Source organism: Candoia aspera, chromosome 7 (genome assembly GCF_035149785.1).
Source record: "Candoia aspera isolate rCanAsp1 chromosome 7, rCanAsp1.hap2, whole genome shotgun sequence".
In the NCBI taxonomy this organism is placed as follows: Eukaryota; Metazoa; Chordata; class Lepidosauria; order Squamata; family Boidae; genus Candoia; species Candoia aspera.
Genome location: NC_086159.1, coordinates 48,122,376 through 48,141,963, shown reverse-complemented (window position 1 = coordinate 48,141,963; position 19,588 = coordinate 48,122,376).

Sequence of the window (19,588 nt, the reverse complement as noted above, 5' to 3'; positions counted from 1 at the left end):
AATAGAATAGGAAGGACAAGAGACCTCTTCCAGAAAATTAGAAACATTGGAGGTAAATTCCAGGCCAAAATGGCTATGATCAAAAACAAAGATGGCAAGGACCTAACAGAAGAAGAAGAGATCAAGAAAAGGTGGCAAGAATATACAGAAGACCTGTATAGGAAGGATAACAATATCAGGGATAGCTTTGATGGTGTGGTCAGTGAGCTAGAGCCAGACATCCTGAAGAGTGAGGTTGATTAGGCCTTAAGAAGCATTGCTAATAACAAGGCAGCAGGAGAGGACAGCATCCCAGCTGAACTGTTCAAAATCTTGCAAGATGATGCTGTCAAGGTTATGCATGCTATATGCCAGCAAATTTGGAAAACACAAGAATGGGCATCAGATTGGAAAACATCAACTTATATCCCCATACCACAAAAGGGAGACACTAAAGAATGTTCAAACTATCGAACAGTGGCACTCATTTCACATGCCAGTAAGGTAATGCTCAAGATCCTGCAAGGTAGACTTCAGCAGTTCATGGAGCGAGAATTGCCAGATGTACAAGCTGGGTTTAGAAAAGGCAGAGGAACTAGAGACCAAATTGCCAATATCCGCTGGATAATGGAAAAAGCCAGGGAGTTTCAGAAAAACATCTATTTCTATTTTATTGACTATTCTGAAGCCTTTGACTGTGTGGACCATAACAAATTGTGGCAAGTTCTTAGTGGTATGGGGATTCCAAGTCATCTTGTCTGCCTCCTGAAGAATCTGTATAACGACCAAGTAGCAACAGTAAGAACAGACCACGGAACAACAGACTGGTTTAAGATTGGGAAAGGAGTACGGCGGGGCTGTATACTCTCACCCTACCTATTCAACTTGTACGCAGAACACATCATGCAACAAGCTGGGCTTGAGGAATCCAAGGCTGGAGTTAAAATCTCTGGAAGAAACATTAACAATCTCAGATATGCAGATGATACCCCTTTGATGGCTGAAAGTGAAGAGGAACTGAGGAGCCTTATGATGAAGGTGAAAGAAGAAAGTGCAAAAGCTGGCTTGCAGCTAAACCTCAAAAAAACCAAGATTATGGCAACCAGCTTGATTGATAACTGGCAAATACAGGGAGAAAATGTAGAAGCAGTGAAAGACTTTGTATTCCTAGGTGCAAAGATTACTGCAGATGCTGACTGCAGTCAGGAAATCAGAAGATGCTTAATCCTTGGGAGAAGAGCAATGACAAATCTTGATAAAATAGTTAAGAGCAGAGACATCACACTGACAACAAAGGCCCGCATAGTTAAAGCAATGGTGTTCCCTGTAGTAACATATGGCTGTGAGAGCTGGACCATAAGGAAGGCTGAGAGAAGGAAGATTGATGCTTTGGAACTGTGGTGTTGGAGGAAAATTCTGAGAGTGCCTTGGACTGCAAGAAGATCAAACCAGTCCATCCTCCAGGAAATAAAGCCAGACTGCTCACTTGAGGGAATGATATTAAAGGCAAAACTGAAATACTTTGGCCGCATAATGAGAAGACAGGACACCCTGGAGAAGATGCTGATGCTAGGGAGAGTGGAGGGCAAAAGGAAGAAGGGCCGACCAAGGGCAAGATGGATGGATGACATTCTAGAGGTGACGGACTCATCCCTGGGGGAGCTGGGGGTGCTGACGACCGACAGGAAGCTCTGGCGTGGGCTGGTCCATGAAGTCACGAAGAGTCGGAAGCGACTAAACGAATAAACAACAACATAAACATGTATGACACTCTACCAGTAAAATGCTGTTATTTAACCCTGAAGTTGTCTGCTCAGGATGGCATTAGAGACTGACAGTGTTAAGCATCCACATACTCTATCAAGCATCCCATTGCTAATCCTTGTAATTCCTTCTTTCTCTTGCTGCATGTTAACAGCCTCTCTCAGCTGTGAGCCATAAAAACAGGAAGGAGAAATGACCTGCTCATATGGTCCTTTCCCGTTGGGACTGGGCCAATGAAGAAGACAAAGGAAAAGTGGTAAAAGAGGAAGTATGTCCTGGTGCTCTCAGCTGCTATATAAAATTTAGGAGAAGAATGTTGATGAGACCATACATAAACACTTATAAAATGTCACTAGAAATGGGGGAGGGGGTTAGTTATCTTGCAGAATTGTGCAGGTGAACTATATGCAACTCCTAAGAACTTGCAGAGTCTGCAGAAATTAGAGAATTTTGTCATTGCACTACAGTATTTCATGCACAAGCACGACTGGAAAACAAAAAGTCTGTTCACGCTTTTAAGCAACTTCTATTCATTGCTTTGGTGCTCAGATACAGACTGTTTGTAGTGAATGGTAACTATAGCAAATAAAAAAGGTTATGCCTCTTTTGGAACTGAATAGGTTATGATTCTTTTGACTATTTAGTAAATTCTGTTGCACTCAAAAGCACATCTGAATTCTGTGATGAGGAATAGCTTTGAATGTTTGTCTTGCTATTTCTGGGATGTGGTCATGATGCTTCACGTCAATGCTGACTTCTCTAGGGGTTAACTACTACTATTTGTAGTTGAGGGGTGTTATATTCTTTTATAATGGCAATATGTAAATCTAGTTTTCCAAGTTTGTCCAAGTGTTTCTGATCCTTTTTGTGTCCTTTTCTGACAAAACAGAAAATGCTTGTGTTGCCTTTCTAAGATAAATTTTTACTTCTAAGAAAAACTTAATATTCTTCTTTAGGTCATTTCTAGCAGCAGCTAGAAACATTATGACATTAAGAAAAGAGGACTTAGCTACTTTTCTCACAGTGATTTTGAAAAAGGCTCAAAAGGAAGTTTCTCTTTTCTCTTCAGCTTATTATCCCTTTTCCTTCTTCTAAAAGGTTGTCAAATGGCAAGATAGTAATTTTCTTGTTAGGTATACAACAGCACTTAAAATTGTTATTTCTCTTTGAACAGAAGAACTGTCAGTTCCCTTGATAGATAGATTAGACTCCACCTCCTGAGAAAATAACTTGCTTTAAAATCCCATTCTCACTGGGACATACAAATGGCCAAATCTGCTAAAAATGTGCTGTAAATAAAGAGTGCTTGCTCAGATCATTGCTGATCATTATTTTAGTTTCACTCAATCTAGCAGATCTTTGGGGTTTAGAACAGTATTTGTATTTGGTGTTTTCTAAATAGGTTCCTGAAATTCAGATGGAAAATAACATCTGGTATTTTTAAAAAATAGTCACATGTTTAAAGCATGAACAGGCATTTATGAAGAATATGATAAGGAAACATTAAAACGTCAACTGAGACAAAGATGACACAATAGGAAGCTAAACAGCAAGGCAAGAAAATAACACATGGTGGAATATATGTGGATGGTTTCAAATTTATGTCTCACTGAGGTCCATCTTGAGAGATAGAAGAATAGCAACCATTTGGCCCAACCCTCTCATCTCAAGAAGGGCTAACTCTTGAAGTTAAGCATTCTGCTTAGGATCAGCCCTATCATTAGGCTGACTAGGGTAGTTATGTAAGTTGGATTTTAAGTGTTATGAAAAACTTACAAATGATCATTTCATGTGTTTATTATTTACTTATTGCTGTAAGTCATGGGCAGAAGTGTATTATCTTAGAGATACCAGATAAGTTTTCCCTTACTCCTCTTCAACAACAACAACAACAACAAAACCCTTTTACTCTGAAAATAGGCCTGTGAAAAGGTGTCTCTTCCTACTTTGCCACATGCACAAAATAACCTGGCCCAACCTTGTTAGTGTTTAACAGCAGTTCTAGGGACAAGGTTAAGAACAAACAACTAAAATAAAGCTCTAAAGTAAAAAAAGCATATTTCCATTCTTTGTTTTCTAGTAATTGGTAGAAATAAAGCAATTTTTGTTAGTTTTCCTCTTTTTTTAAAAAATGTTCATCTTTGAGTTAAAGGTTTCAAAGAAAGAATGCAGTAACATAATTCTGAATAGCTGCAAATATTTTGTCAAGTACACAGTGATCCTAGAAGGTAAATTAGACTTAGGAAACAGTAAATTAGGATCTGATTACATAAGGGACCACATTTCTTATGTCATTTCTGACTGACCAGTAAGATCTGGAAGAATTGGTATGCTGCTGGTCCCAGCTGTAAAGCAATGTCATCTAGTAGGAGGTGCAAAATAAAAATGTTCCCATGATATAAGAGTTGCATTAAAAAAGCAGATTCCAATGCTTGGAATCATTAAGAAGGAAAAAAATAGATATTTCCTATCTAAATCTATTGTGATTCATTGTATTCAGTTCTGATCACATTCAGAAAAGGATATTTGGGAGGCTGGAAAGATACAAAAAAGGACAATAAAAAGGTTAAAGGAGCTTCAAGCAGCTTTTCTACAAGGAAAAACTACAACATTTGGATCTTCTTAGCTTGGTGGGAAGGTAAGAAAGGACAATGTGATGGAAGTATATAAAATCATATGTGATATGAGAAAGATGGATAAAGGTTAAGTCTTTTCCTCTCACAATATCAGATAGGAAATCAATATTAAAAATAAATGTGGACAACTTCAGGATCAAAAAAAAGACGAAAGTATACAACACAAAGGTAACCTGTAGAATTCTCTTCCACCAGATATGGAGATGGCCATCAATTTAGACAATTATAGAGGTTGACAATTTAGTTACCAGTGGTTACAAATCTTGATGGCTGTAATCTACCTTCTAAATCACAAGTATAAAATGGCTTCATTTTAAAAAATTGCATTTATAAACATAAAAGAAATAATCAGAAAATGAAAGATGGTTACAATTGCACAAAAACTTGCAATCTTTCTTTAGAACATTTTCCTTTGCATTAAATTAAATTTTAAATATGCAGATTTACAGGCATTTTAATCTCAGTAGACATGCAAAGTATTTCACTGTTAATATTCTAGGCATGTTTAAACATTGTAACACACTTTTTATTTGAGAAAGCTGGTTAAGTGTAATAACTAAAGTTACACAACCTAATTTGTAGATTAATGTCAATATTATAAGAAATATTAGGATTTTAATTATTTTGAATGTTGTATGAGATATCATAGTTGATTTTATGTGTCCATATTGCTGACCTCTTCAGCAAAGGCTCATTACCTTGTCGTGGTGCTGGAGCTTGAGCACCTCAATGATGCCATGAGCTAAACCGTGAAGGGCCACCCAAGACGGGAAGGTCATGACAGAGAGGTCAGACTAAATGCGATCCCTGGGGAAGGTAATGGCAACCCACCCCAGTATTCTTGCCGTGAAAACTAAATGGATCAGTACAAACAGAGATATGTCGGTATACCATCGGAAGATGAGACCCCCAGGTCGGAAGATGGTCAAAATGCTACTGGGGAGGAACAGAGGATGAGTTCAACTAGCCCCAGACGTGATGATGCAGCTAGCTCAAAGCCGAAAGGACGGCTAGCGGCCGACAGTGCTGGTGGTGAACGGCAAATCCGATGTTCTAAGGATCAACACACCATTGGAACCTGGAATGTAAGATCTATGAGCCAGGGCAAATTGGATGTGGTTATTGGTGAGATGTCAAGATTAAAGATAGACATTTTGGGCGTCAGTGAACTGAAATGGATTGGAATGGGCCACTTCACATCAAATGACCACCAGATCTACTACTGTGGACAAGAGGACCACAGAAGAAATGGAGTAGCCTTCATAATTAATAGTAAAGTGGCTAAAGCAGTGCTTGGATACAATCCAAAAAACGACAGAATGATTTCAATTCGAATTCAGGGCAAGCCATCTAACATCACAGTGATCCAAATATATGCCCCAACCACAAATGCTGAAGAAGCTGAAGTAGAGCAGTTCTATGAGGATCTGCAGCACCTACTGGACAACATGCCTAAAGGAGATGTTATTTTCATCACTGGAGACTGGAATGCTAAGGTGGGCAGTCAAATGACACCTGGAATTACAGGTAAGTATGGCCTGGGAGAACAAAACGAAGCAGGACATAGGCTGATAGAATTTTGCCAAGACAACTCACTCTGCATAACAAACACTCTCTTCCAACAACCTAAGAGATGGCTTTATACATGGACTTCACCAGATGGACAACACTGAAATCAGATTGACTACATCCTTTGCAGCCAAAGGTGGCGGACATCTGTACAGTCGGTAAAAACAAGACCTGGAGCTGACTGTAGTTCAGATCATGAACGTCTTCTTGCACAATTTAGGATCAGACTAAAGACATTAGGGAAGACCCACAGATCAGCTAGACATGAGCTCACTAATATTCCTAAGGAATATGCAGTGGAGGTGAAGAATAGATTTAAGGGACCGGACTTAGTAGATAGGGTCCCGGAAGAACTATGAACAGACATTCGTAGCATTGTTCAGGAGGCAGCAACAAAATACATCCCAAAGAAAGAGAAAACCAAGAAGGCAAAATGGCTGTCTGCTGAGACACTAGAAGTAGCCCAAGAAAGAAGGAAAGCAAAAGGCAACAGTGATAGGGGGAGATATGCCCAATTAAATGCAAAATTCCAGAGGTTAGCCAGAAGAGATAAGGAATTATTTTTAAACAAGCAATGCGCGGAAGTGGAAGAAGACAATAGAATAGGAAGGACAAGAGACCTCTTCCAGAAAATTAGAAACATTGGAGGTAAATTCCAGGCAAAAATGGGTATGATCAAAAACAAAGATGGCAAGGACCTAACAGAAGAAAAAGAGATCAAGAAAAGGTGGCAAGAATATACAGAAGACCTGTATAGGAAGGATAACAATATCAGGGATAGCTTTGACGGTGTGGTCAGTGAGCTAGAGCCAGACATCCTGAAGAGTGAGGTTGAGTGGGCCTTAAGAAGCATTGCTAATAACAAGGCAGCAGGAGACGATGGCATCCCAGCTGAACTGTTCAAAATCTTGCAAGATGATGCGGTCAAGGTAATGCATGCTATATGCCAGCAAATGTGGAAAACACAAGAATGGCCATCAGATTGGAAAACATCAACTTATATCCCCATACCACAAAAGGGAGACACTAAAGAATCCTCAAACTATCGAACAGTGGCACTCATTTCACATGCCAGTAAGGTAGTGCTCAAGATCCTGCAAGGTAGACTTCAGCAGTTCATGGAGCGAGAATTGCCAGATGTACAAGCTGGGTTTAGAAAAGGCAGAGGAACTAGAGACCAAATTGCCAATATCCGCTGGATAATGGAAAAAGCCAGGGAGTTTCATAAAAACATCTATTTCTGTTTTATTGACTATTCTAAAGCCTTTGACTGTGTGGACCATAACAAATTGTGGCAAGTTCTTAGTGGTATGAGGATACCAAGTCATCTTGTCTGCCTCCTGAAGAATCTGTATAACGACCAAGTAGCAACAGTAAGAACAGACCACGGAACAACGGACTGGTTTAAGATTGGGAAAGGAGTACGGCAGGGCTGTATACTCTCACCCTACCTATTCAACTTGTACGCAGAACACATCATGCGACAAGCTGGGCTTGAGGAATCCAAGGCTGGAGTTAAAATCTCTGGAAGAAACATTAACAATCTCAGATATGCAGATGATACCCCTTTGATGGCTGAAAGTGAAGAGGAACTGAGGAGCCTTATGATGAAGGTGAAAGAAGAAAGTGCAAAAGCTGGCTTGCAGCTAAACCTCAAAAAAACCAAGATTATGGCAACCAGCTTGATTGATAACTGGCAAATACAGGGAGAAAATGTAGAAGCAGTGAAAGACTTTGTATTCCTAGGTGCAAAGATTACTGCAGATGCTGACTGCAGTCAGGAAATCAGAAGATGCTTAATCCTTGGGAGAGGAGCAATGACCAATCTCGATAAAATAGTTAAGAGCAGAGACATCACACTGACAACAAAGGCCCACATAGTTAAAGCAATAGTGTTCCCCGTAGTAACATATGGCTGTGAGAGCTGGACCATAAGGAAGGCTGAGAGAAGGAAGATCGATGCTTTGGAACTGTGGTGTTGGAGGAAAATTCTGAGAGTGCCTTGGACTGCAAGAAGATCAAACCAGTCCATCCTCCAGGAAATAAAGCCAGACTGCTCACTTGAGGGAATGATATTAAAGGCAAAACTGAAATACTTTGGCCACATAATGAGAAGACAGGACAGCCTGGAGAAGATGTTGATGCTAGGGAGAGTGGAAGGCAAAAGGAAGAGGGGCCAACCAAGGGCAAGATGGATGGATGATATTCTAGAGGTGACGGACTTGTCCCTGGGGGAGCTGGGGGTGCTGACGACCGACAGGAAGCTCTGGCGTGGGCTGGTCCATGAAGTCACGAAGAGTCGGAAGCGACTAAATGAATAAACAACAACATTGCTGACCTAGAATAATAAGAGATAAGAAATAAAGCTCACTCAATAACAATGAAATCTAGTTTGCTATTGGTTTTTTTTATATACATACAAAAGTAGAAGGGAGATGAAAAGGTGCTTTTTCAATTTTCTGACACAACCTTAATGCCACTTGAGGGAGCTATGGTACCCAAAATAGTGTAATAAAGAAACAACTAAAGTTAAGCAGTTTTGAACCTGTTTTATTTAAAAGGCAAATTTATGTAAGTACCTGCTTAATATTTCCATGGAAATGAACAGTACTTTAAAATGCGGTATTATATATGAAAATGTATTTGTTTTTAATGTAAATATGTAACAATGCACGTTCCACAGATCTTAATTTTTTGTCCATGTTCTCTGATCATATTAGCGGATAAAATATTTTAAAACTTGATGATGCAATACTCAGTTGTTAGAAAATATAAGAACATCTGCTGTTATTACCTGTACAATTCTTTTAGTTTGCCAGTAGGTTTTGATTAAATTAGATCTAGGACAAATGGTCCTTTACAGCAACAAAATGGTATTAGAAAAGGGAACATGCAATCAACATTTTACTGCAGTTTATCTTTACCAGGATTTTCTATTTTACTGGAGGACAAACTTCTATTTATAAATTCAGCAGTATTTGTCTTCTTGAATCACAGTGTGCTTAGAGTGAAAACTGTAAAAGAAAACAGAATGGATTAATAGACATGATAAAAGTCACTTAGTGACAACTTCATATGTGGAGGAAAATTTATAATTGATGTAAATATTTATAATTCAAATAAGAATGGAACAAATGTCATAATAAAATAATGTTTGAAAGTACAATTATAATGGATAATATGAAATTGGTATGATGGGTAATACAAAAGGTAACCTCAAATATATTGACCCAAGAAAAAATTTAATAGCTTAATAGGCATATATAAATAGCTATTATTTTAGGAAGTATATTTTTTAAAAGGGTAAAATCCACTTTATAATTGTTATATGATAGCAAAAACATACACATTTCAACAGCTATTATCAGTTATGCATCTCTGGATTACATCATAGATTTGGTGAGGAAAGACACAAAAAATGGTGTTCTTCAACCTTTCATTAAACTAATCGATGGCATATCCTGAAAACATGTATCAGCCTTCCCCAATTCCACAATCTGGTTGAGACTTCTCAGAACATATAAAGAGAACACCTATTTAAGGGAGATGGATATATATACCTTGTTCTGATAAATGAAACCCTTGTTCTATCAGTCTTTTTATGAATGCCACCTCAAAAATTCGAAGTTGCAACAGAACAGAACCATAACAAAGTTCATTATATGCCACAAGATATAAATAACCATTTCTATGTCCCTGGGGTTTCCAGTCTTCACTTACTCTTCCCTCAAACTTGTTTGCCCTGTCACTGTCATTTATGTCCTGCCAATTTCTCTAAACCATAACTATCAAATGCTAAAAGGAAAGAGAAGAAATATGTTTGCATGCCCACAGCTAATTGAGTACAACTACACGTCTTGATTACACATATAGTAGTGCATCTCCCTACAATGGTCTGTAAGGAGCCTCTGCTTGTCTCTTTGTTCAGTTCCATCAGCTGAATTGCTCCCAGCTGCATATATGCTGTAGTTTGACCACTTTTCCACAGTGTATCTGGAAATGTTAACGCAGTGGACACCTCATTGTTCTATTCCACACTGCCTTCTTCTACACATGCTTAATAGACTACTTATTTTTCATTTTTAGGCCGTAATGTTCATTCCAAAAGTAAAGGCTAAGAGAATGCACCATTACTAATCATAAGATTGAGGACTTTGCTATGTGGTCTGAAGCACCTTTATTCACAAGGAAGTCCCGCCCAATTCAGTGGACCTTCCTAAGGAAAACTGTCTTCCCTTTCTGTACAATATTTATGGTCCTTTAATTATTCATTTCCTAATTCATTTTCTCTCTAACAGCCTTCCCTGACCTGGTAGTCTCCAGGTGCACCAGACTTTATGTTCCACAATCCCTATCCAGGTAGAATGACTCTTGCTTGGGAAAAGCTGAATTAGCCCACTTCTATCCTAAAGTAAGTATCTAGGAAAAATTAAACCTCTAATGGCTAGGTACCACAGAGTGCAGGATTGCTCTCTTCCTAGTCAACAAGCCAAATATTGTAGTTAAAGGAACAACACTCAGGAACATGAAACTGTGAATCTCTGCAGTTGCAAGTCTAGGTGAAAAGTGATCCTGCTCTCCAGCAAGTCCTGGCAAGTGGGGACAGATACTTAGGCCTCCCTCTCTTTTTCCTGCCCCAATCTTTTTTGCCAGGTGCAGACTGAGATGTGGCCATAGCTCTTTGCTGACTGTTCCTAGGTTGGGTGAGATAATCAGGTGCTTCCTCCTTCACCCATCCACCCCTTTGTCCCTGCTATTGTTGCTGCTCTCAGCAACAAACACCTGAAGGTGTTTACTATTAACTAAGAGGAAAATATGTGCAGGGTAGAATCAGTTACAGAGAGTGAAGAGGACAATGATTTTATCAGTGACACCCCTAACTGCTTCACCATCCCCTCCTCTACTAAGTGAGCCAACAGTGCTTTGTCAATCCACTCCTGAAAACCTGGCACTATGTTTGCTTTGCAAGTATGAAAGATTACAAGAAAAGTTTTCCAGAAGGTGGAGGAGGGCAGTGGAAAAAGCAGAATGCAACAATAGAGCAGCATTGTCTGGATTGCCCGGAAAACCTCCAGCAGCCAATTGGATTAATCTTAGAGGAAAGGGCTATTTTATGGAAGTAACTGGATACTAGTGGAGCATGTTCTACAATCCAATCACCAGGCAGGGTACCGCCAAGACTTGGTTATGGCAGAAGTGCCCAGTGAAATATTGTTGTGATGAGATCTAAGGAGGCTTCCCCCTTGACACTGTGGTCATGAATACTGGGCACAGGAATCAGTGATGTTCTACGCTGTATATGCCACATTCATATCAGTAAAGGAGAAGATAATTTTAACTGAGAGTAAGTGAACATTAATAATATCCTATCATATAGATACACTTGAGTTCCCTATGCTACAGCTCATTAAACGTTTTGTGATTTGGTCCTTCATGTATTGCACTTTTGCATTCTTTATTTATAAAGACAAAGTAGTCTAAACAGAGAGGAAGGGACAAGCAATTATAAAATAATGTATTCTACACTATGTAAAATAAGAGAGTAAGTGAGCCAGATCAAGGGATTACTAACCCCTAGTGTTAGTCTTGGCCAAATAATTGGTTTTCCATAGATTGCCATGAAAAGAATAATATAAAACATACCTTGTGAAAAATTTGAATAATAATGGTTGTGATGAAAGAGATTTTTTTGCTAAAATTTTCTAGTACTATGATATATATTATTAATAATGAAGCCATAATATTGTGCATTATTAAAGAACTGTGGGTTTTTAAAACCGATAGTGAGAGTTTCATTAATGTATTCATATGATGATAAAAAGAAGAAACTGCTAACACAAACATTTCCAACATTTTCCTGAATAATAGGGGCACAAATAATGGGCCTGCAAAAGGTAATATCTAATAGAAAATTACTGACACTGTAATGGCTTGCACATTTATTTTAAATGCATATCTCTGAAGCTAGTGATGTTAGTATATCCCTATAAATGTGCTTTTATTTTTCTTTCTTTTTTCTTTAATATAGAAAAGAAAGAAATAAACAACAAAAAAGGAGCACTTATCTTCAATCTAGGATTTTAAATCCAGTTTAAAAAAGCTTCTTTCCATTGAATTAAAACAATCTTTGTGACTACACTGCAAGCCCAATAAATCCAGACTTCTTCACAAATTGATAAAGTAACGGTAAAATGACATATTCTATAGCAGTGTTTCTCAACCTTGGCAACTTTAAGAAGTCTGGACTTCAACTCCCAGAATTCCCTAGCCAGACTTCTTAAAGTTGCCAAAGTTGAGAAATACTGCTATAGGAAAAGGCAATAAGACAGCAGGCCAAAAACAAGAAAAGTGACGGGAGGTCTGATTCTTAATTCCCCTATGCTACCACTGGATGCCAAACCAGAGCTAGAGAAGAGAAATCAACAGGGAACTCTTTAAAAACTAAGAGATAACTCTCTTTACATGGAATCTGGAAGAAGATTGCCATCTTTATCCTGTTGAGACAAAATACCATTTTTATCTTTTTTGTGCAGATACTCTTTTGTTTCAAGTGGAAATGACACCTCAATCTCTAGAAGCCATTTATCTACATAGCTGCTAAATATAAATGGAAGAGACTATGTCATAGAAAACATGATAAAATGATACAAACATGTAAGACGTATACTAGTGATTTACTCAGAGGTTTGTTCCATTGAGTTCACTGAGACTCACTATAAGGAAAATTTGTGTTTAAGAAAATCTATTACTTGATTCAGCTGAATGTCATTCCTTGGAATATTTGATTGTTATGTGCCATCAAGTCAGTTTTTAGCAATTCTTATCAATCACACAGATACACCTTCTCCAGGATGATCTGTCCCTGACTTGGCCCTTCAGATGTACTCATTACCACTGCAATCAAGTCCAATCACCATGTTCCTGGACATCCTCCTCTCCTCTTTTTTTCCACATTTCTTAGTGATGAATTTCTCAATAGAGCAGGGTCTTCATGTAATGTGTCCAAAATATGATAATTTCAGCCAGTCATGTGTGCCTCAAGTGAGAACTCTGGACTGATTTGTTCTGTGATCCATTTGCTTATTTTCTTGGCGTTCCATAGTTGTAAGGATGGAGAACCCAGGGGCAATGGTTAATTGCACCTGGGTGCTCTAACCTTACACATCAAAGGGAAGGAAGGATAGAGGAGAGACTACAAGCAATGAAGGGGCAAGGGATAAGAAGAGAGCAGATGACAGCAACCGCATTCACAACTGAGAGACTGAGAGGCCACCATCACACAAGCTGTCAATGCAGAGGAAGGGGTGGGACAAAGAAAAGGTGGGAAGACAAAGGAGGGAGGCAGGAGGAAGTGGAGCCAGTTGTGGCTTTGACAGTCTGAGGTAAAGACCTAATAAAGAACTTCGCATATCCAATGTGGCTTGTGCTGTGAGTTTCTGAAATTAGGCCTTAAAATAAAAACCTCACAGAAGTACTCTAGAGTCTTGTCCAACACCAGAGTTCAACAATGTCAATATTCTTTCCATACTGCTTCTTCAAAGTCTAATTTTCATTTCCATAAATGTGGTAGAGAAAACCATTGCCTGCACAATTCTAATCACTGTAGGTGTAGACATGGCATGGCATCTGAATATCTTTTCCAAGGCCTTTATTTCTACCTACCAAGTGAGCAGCTGTGGTGTATTTCTTGACTGCTGGTTTCTTTACTGTTCCTACTTGATCCTAAAGGGAAAACCTATCCACCCCTTCAATGTCTTTATTGTCAGTTTTAAGGCTGGTTGCTGTACCTGTTGTCATTAGTTTGGTCTTCTTGTATTTAATCATAGTCCCATTTTTTTCAATGTGCTACCTGACTTTCATTGCTATAGCTGGAAGATCATTTACCTTTTCAGCTATCAAAGTAATGCCATCAGCAAAGCTGTAATGGGAAGTAGGAATAACCTTGAGGAATAGGAGGAAGAGCTGCAACCAAGACAATGGTCAGATAAAAGAAATCTGAGTCTTGGGCAGAAATGTAATTTGAGTAAGCATCTCAGACATGACTCTCCTTAGCTGTCATGAAAATAAAGGGAGGGATGGAGGAAACACATCTAGACTTGCACAATTTTGCATGCTTTTGTTACTATGATCTTATAATAAAGTAGTATTAGCATTCATAACTCTGGTGTCCTAGTTTGGACTACCTTAAAGGGCTGACAAAAGCACAGGTTATTGATACTTCTTCCTCTGTCATGTTCACCGTTCCAATGTTACCGTTAGATCGTAATGTTTCGTATGTCCATTTGGCTGATGCATGTTTCGTCTGGGAGGGGAGGAGGATTCCATCTAGTGGGATTGTTATATGTTAGCAGCTGGATTGGAATGTGTTTGGGTTATCTCGTGTGTTCAAGGTTCCTTTCCCAGGACATCAGCAGAAACGGTTAACAGCACCTGGGGGCAGGGAGTTTGCAACGGCAGGGCGAGGGGAGGGATTATGTTTGAGCCGAGGGTTTTTAGTTTGTATTTGGCGCGCTTTTACTCATTCTCAGCTTTCTCTGTATTTGCATACTATTCTTTAATAAATCAGATATCATTAAGTTCCTGCTTGTGAGTCTGAGTCTATTAGAGTAGGCAATCATTACATAAAGCTGAGAATCCAAAAATTTTTTCCGTTAGCCCCTTTCCAAATTTATTTTGTGAGGGAGAAGTGCTAGCGATGAGCAAACCAAATCCCCAAACCACGGAAAGCGAGGAATCGAGCGAGGGGGAACCCAACTCCACAGTGATAAGAATGGAGAAAGTCCCTCCTCGAGAGCCCTCAGAAGTTCAAGAGGGGTTGAACTCCAGCCTAGGAGAAGAGGAGGTTGGAGGTAAAAGAGCCCCTGAACCGACCGGTGAATCACCAGGCGAGCTGCTCACCTGAGATGAAACACAGGGATCCCTACCAGGGACATCCAAAATGTCTTGGAAGCAGCGATACCCGATGTCCCCAACCATGGTGAGGCAGGAGGGAAAGGAGGATTCCCAAACCCCTGATCGTATAAAACTGGTGGAGGCCAAATTGGAGTCACTAGAATTTATGTTCCATAAAATGTCCATGGACTGGGGTCCCCGGGAGAGGAGGAGAGAGGAGTCCAGTAATAGGTATTCGACTCCTTCTTTGCCCCCACCTTCCCCGGGGGAAAGGAGTAGGACCCGGCACAGAGAGGAAGTAAGAGCGCTGAGGGTGAGAATTTCAAGGTCCCCTCCCCGTGAGTGGAGTTCCCTGGGAGCTAAGAGGAAGCCCGACCGGCCAGCTGTGGTGAAGGGACTGCCCGGAGTGGGGGCTAAGGACTTTACCGTTAAATTTGATGGAGATCCAACTAAGCTATCATTCTTCCTTACTAATGCAAGGAGTTATATGGATGAATGGGAACAGTGTTTCCGCTCAGAAAGAGCCAAGATTAATGCCATTGCCACTAAGCTCAAGGGGCGAGCTTCCGATTGGTATGTGCAGCTATGTCAATCGGATGCCCCTGAGCTGGAGGAGTTCAAAGAATTCCTGTGGGCATTGAAACTACACTTTGAAGACCCATTAGCTAAGGAAAGGGCAAAACGGGCATTGAGGGAGCTGTGCCAGGGGCCACGATCGGTGACAGACTACGCTCTGGAATTTAAGGCTCTGGCTGGGAAGGTTGAGGATTGGTCCCAATCCACATTAATAGAACTTTTTAAGGATGGTCTGAATACAGAGGTCCTGAGGTGGTCGCTTGGCAGGGACGACCCAGATACCCTGTATGAATGGATACAGCTGGCAGGGAAGGCTGAGCATGCCCATGAGACTTTTGCTCACCGGAAGGTGATGAGATATGCTGGGCTCAGCAAGGGTTCCCGCACTGCTGCACCCACTGGAAAGACCGGTCAACGTGCCTGGGAAGAGGAGAGAGAGCGCTGCTATGCGAAAGGACAATGCCTCTGATGTGGGAAGGAAGGTCACCGAGCGGCGGTGTGCCTGAAGGGAAAGACCGATGATCGTCTGGGAAAGTCGTCGGGGAAATCTCCCTCTTTAACCAGGAAAATGAAGGCAGCCATGGCTGAAACTGAAGTGGAGGAGATTCCTTACTTCGGGGACGAGGGGGAGCCCGATCTACTCCAGCCGGCGGAAAACGCCAGCCACCTGCTTTAAAGAGTGCCTCTGGGCAGGTGGTGGAGGAGGGGCGTGACCATATTTCGGTGAGTGGCAACTATCCCACACTGACAGTGAAAGTGAAGCTAGGCTCCTGCACAAGAACCATTGAAGTTTGGGCATTGATCGATTCTGGGTGTTCACGTTGCTTGATGCACCCTGACATGGTGGCTGCTTTGGAGTTACCCAGCTTTCCACTAAAACGTCCCATGATTTTTACCCAGCTGGATGGTTCTACGGCGGGGGGGAAGCCAGTCACCCATTCCACGGGCATGGTGGCGTTGCAAATGGGCAGCCACCGTGAAGGGCTGCCGTTTGTAGTGGCGCCTGTGGGGGGTCCCTTAGTCATTCTCGGGATTCCTTGGTTGGTCCAACAAAACCCATATATAAATTGGGTGCACAGGACTTTGACTTTTGGGGATGGTTTCTATCAAGCCCCTGGGGAGGACGACGCTCTGCAGGCTGCAGTGGGGAGGGCGGCGGCAGCAACCCCGCATTTCGCTGTCACCCCACTGGAGGGCTTGCCAGAGCAATACCAAAGCTTTGCGGATGTGTTTAGTGAGAAGGAAGCGGACCAACTTCCACCTCATCGAAAAACTGACTGTGTGATAGAGTTGGTCCCCGACGTGCAACTGCCCAAACCAAAAATTTATGCCATGACGCAAAAGGAACTGGCAGTGTTGCGGGAGTTTGTGGACAAAAACCTGGCCAGGGGTTTTATTGAACCAGCAAATTCGCCAGTGGGCGCCCCCATCTTGTTTCGAGCGAAGAAGGATGGGACATTGAGACTTTGTACAGATTACAGCGGATTAAATGCGGTCTCTATATTAAACAAATATCCTCTGCCAATAATAAAAGGCATGTTAGCACATCTGGCTAAAGGGAAAATCTTCTCTAAGCTAGATTTGAGGGAAGCCTATTTCCGTATCCGCATACGGGAGGAGGATGAGTGGAAGACTGCTTTCAATTGTCCTCTGGGTTCTTTTCAGTACAAGGTTTTGCCTTTTGGGTTGGCGGGGGCGCCAGGGGTGTTCATGCAATTGATCAATGAAGTGTTACATGAACATTTGTTCAAGGGTGTACTGGTCTATTTGGATGATGTTTTAATTTATACTGAAACGGAGGAGGAACATGAGCACTTGGTGAAACAGGTGCTTAGCAAACTGAGAAAGGCTGAGCTTTATGCTAAACTTTCTAAGTGTGAATTTCATCAGACTCAGCTTGACTACCTGGGCTACAGGATCTCTGACAAGGGCATTGAAATGGATCCTGCGAAGATTCAAGCTATTTTGGGGTGGGAGCACCCGCGTACCCACCAGCAGCTCCAAAGTTTTCTTGGCTTTTCCAACTATTACCGCCAATTCATCCAGGGGTTCGCAGAAATTGCATTGCCTCTGACTGATTTGTTATGTACGAAGGGGTTGGGGGACACACGCAAGGTGAAGAACCTGGGGGCATTGCTCAATTGGACACCTGAATGCCAGTTGGCTTTCAACAAACCCAAAAGCCTGTTCACTGCTGAACCCATTCTGCAACACCCTGATCCCACTAGACCCTTTGTGGTTCAAGTGGATGCTTCCAATTTCTCAATTGGAGTGCTCTTGCTGCAAGCGGATGCTGCTGGCCACCTGAAGCCCTGTGCGTATCTGTCCCGGAAATTTTCCGAGATGGAAAGGCGATGGCATGTTTGGGAAAAAGAAGCTTTTGCAGTCAAGGCTGCTTTGGAGGCATGGCACCACCTCTTAGAGGGGGCTAAATGTCCTTTTGAGGTTTGGACTGACCATAAAAATTTGGAAGCGCTCAGCACGCCCCATAAGCTCAGTCCTAAGCAGATCCGCTGGGCTCAATTTTTCAGTTGCTTTGACTTTAAGTTGAAGTTCATTCCAGGCAAGAAAAACTTCCTGGCTGATGCGCTTTCCCGCCTGCCCCAGGACTCGGTCCAGGCACCTGACGTTGTGGGTACGGTGTGGACAGAACCCCAATTGGGGTTGCAAGCTGTCACACGCAGTCAGACTTGTGCACAGCTGCCCCCAGCTTCAGTTTCACCGGCTGGAGGAAGAACACCAATTCCCTCGCAATTGCAACAACAGTTTCTGCTACAGCTGCAATCTGACACTTGGTTGCAAGCGAATAGAGACAATGTTACATTTGACAGAGGCTTCACTTGGAAGCAGAACCGCCTCTATGTCCCTGACAGTTTGTGAAGGGAAATATTGATTTGGTCTCATGATGATAAAGTGACTGGTCATTTTGGGTTTGTCAAAACCTTACACCTCGTGCGCCACCAATTCTGGTGGCCCACATTGAGTTGTGATGTAAAAAGTTATGTTGCTTCTTGTCCTGTCTGTGCCATGTCTAAACGGAAGGGGGGCAAACCACAAGGGCTACTGCAGCCGGTGGCCAGCCCCTCCCGTCCTTGGGAGGAGGTTTCCATGGATTTCATTGTGGATTTGCCTCCTAGTCAGAGAAAGACTGTGATTTGGGTGGTGAAGGACTACTTTTCTAAGCAAGCCCATTTTATTCCATGTGCTTCCATTCCGTCTGCACAGCAATTGGCCCGCCTTTTTCTAGTCCACATCCAGCGGATTCACGGGAGTCCCTCCCGCTTGATCACGGACCGCAGAACACAGTTTACTTCCCAATTTTGGAGGGCATTTTTGTAGCTGGTGGGCACCAAGCAGGCGTTGTCCACTGCGTCGCATCCAGAGACTGATGGATCTACGGAGGCTCTTAATTCGACCCTGGAGCAATTTTTGCAGGCATTTGTCAACTATCAGCAGGACAATTGGGTTGATCTGCTGCCTTTTGCTGAGGTGGCTTATAATAACGCCGTCCATCAGAGCACGGGGCACACCCCTTTCTGTACTGTGTTTGGCCGGGACTTTGTTCCCATTCCTGACTTGCCTCAGCCCTCCACACAGCCTTCCTCCGCTTCTGATTGGGCTGCTCACCTGGCTGATTCATGGCCAGTAATTCAACGAGCGTTGGCTGATGCCCAATCTGCCTATAAACTGCATGCCGATAAGCGACAAGCCCTGCAACCTGCTTTTAAAGTTGGTGATAAGGTCTACCTTTCCACCAAGTTCATTAAATCCCCTCAGCCCTCAAAGAAGTTGGCTCCTAAGTTTGTTGGTCCTTTTCCCATTGTGGGCGTTGTGAACCCTGTCACGTTTAAACTGGATTTGCCACACAATCTGAAGCGTTTACATCCTGTTTTTCATTGCAGCTTGCTCAAGCCTGTCAACCACTCCGATCATTGGCATCCGCAACCCCCACCTCCTGCTCCAATCATGATTGACAGACAGCAACATTTTGAGGTGAAGGAGGTCCTTGATTCTCGCAGACTTCGTGGCACCCTGCAGTACCTCATTCGGTGGAAACACTTTCCCCACCCTGAGTGGGTGTCTTCCTGTGATGTTCAATCTCCTCTTTTAGTTTGACGCTTTCATCTAGCTTATCCTATGAAACCTGCTCCTTGATAATTTGGGGGGGGGGG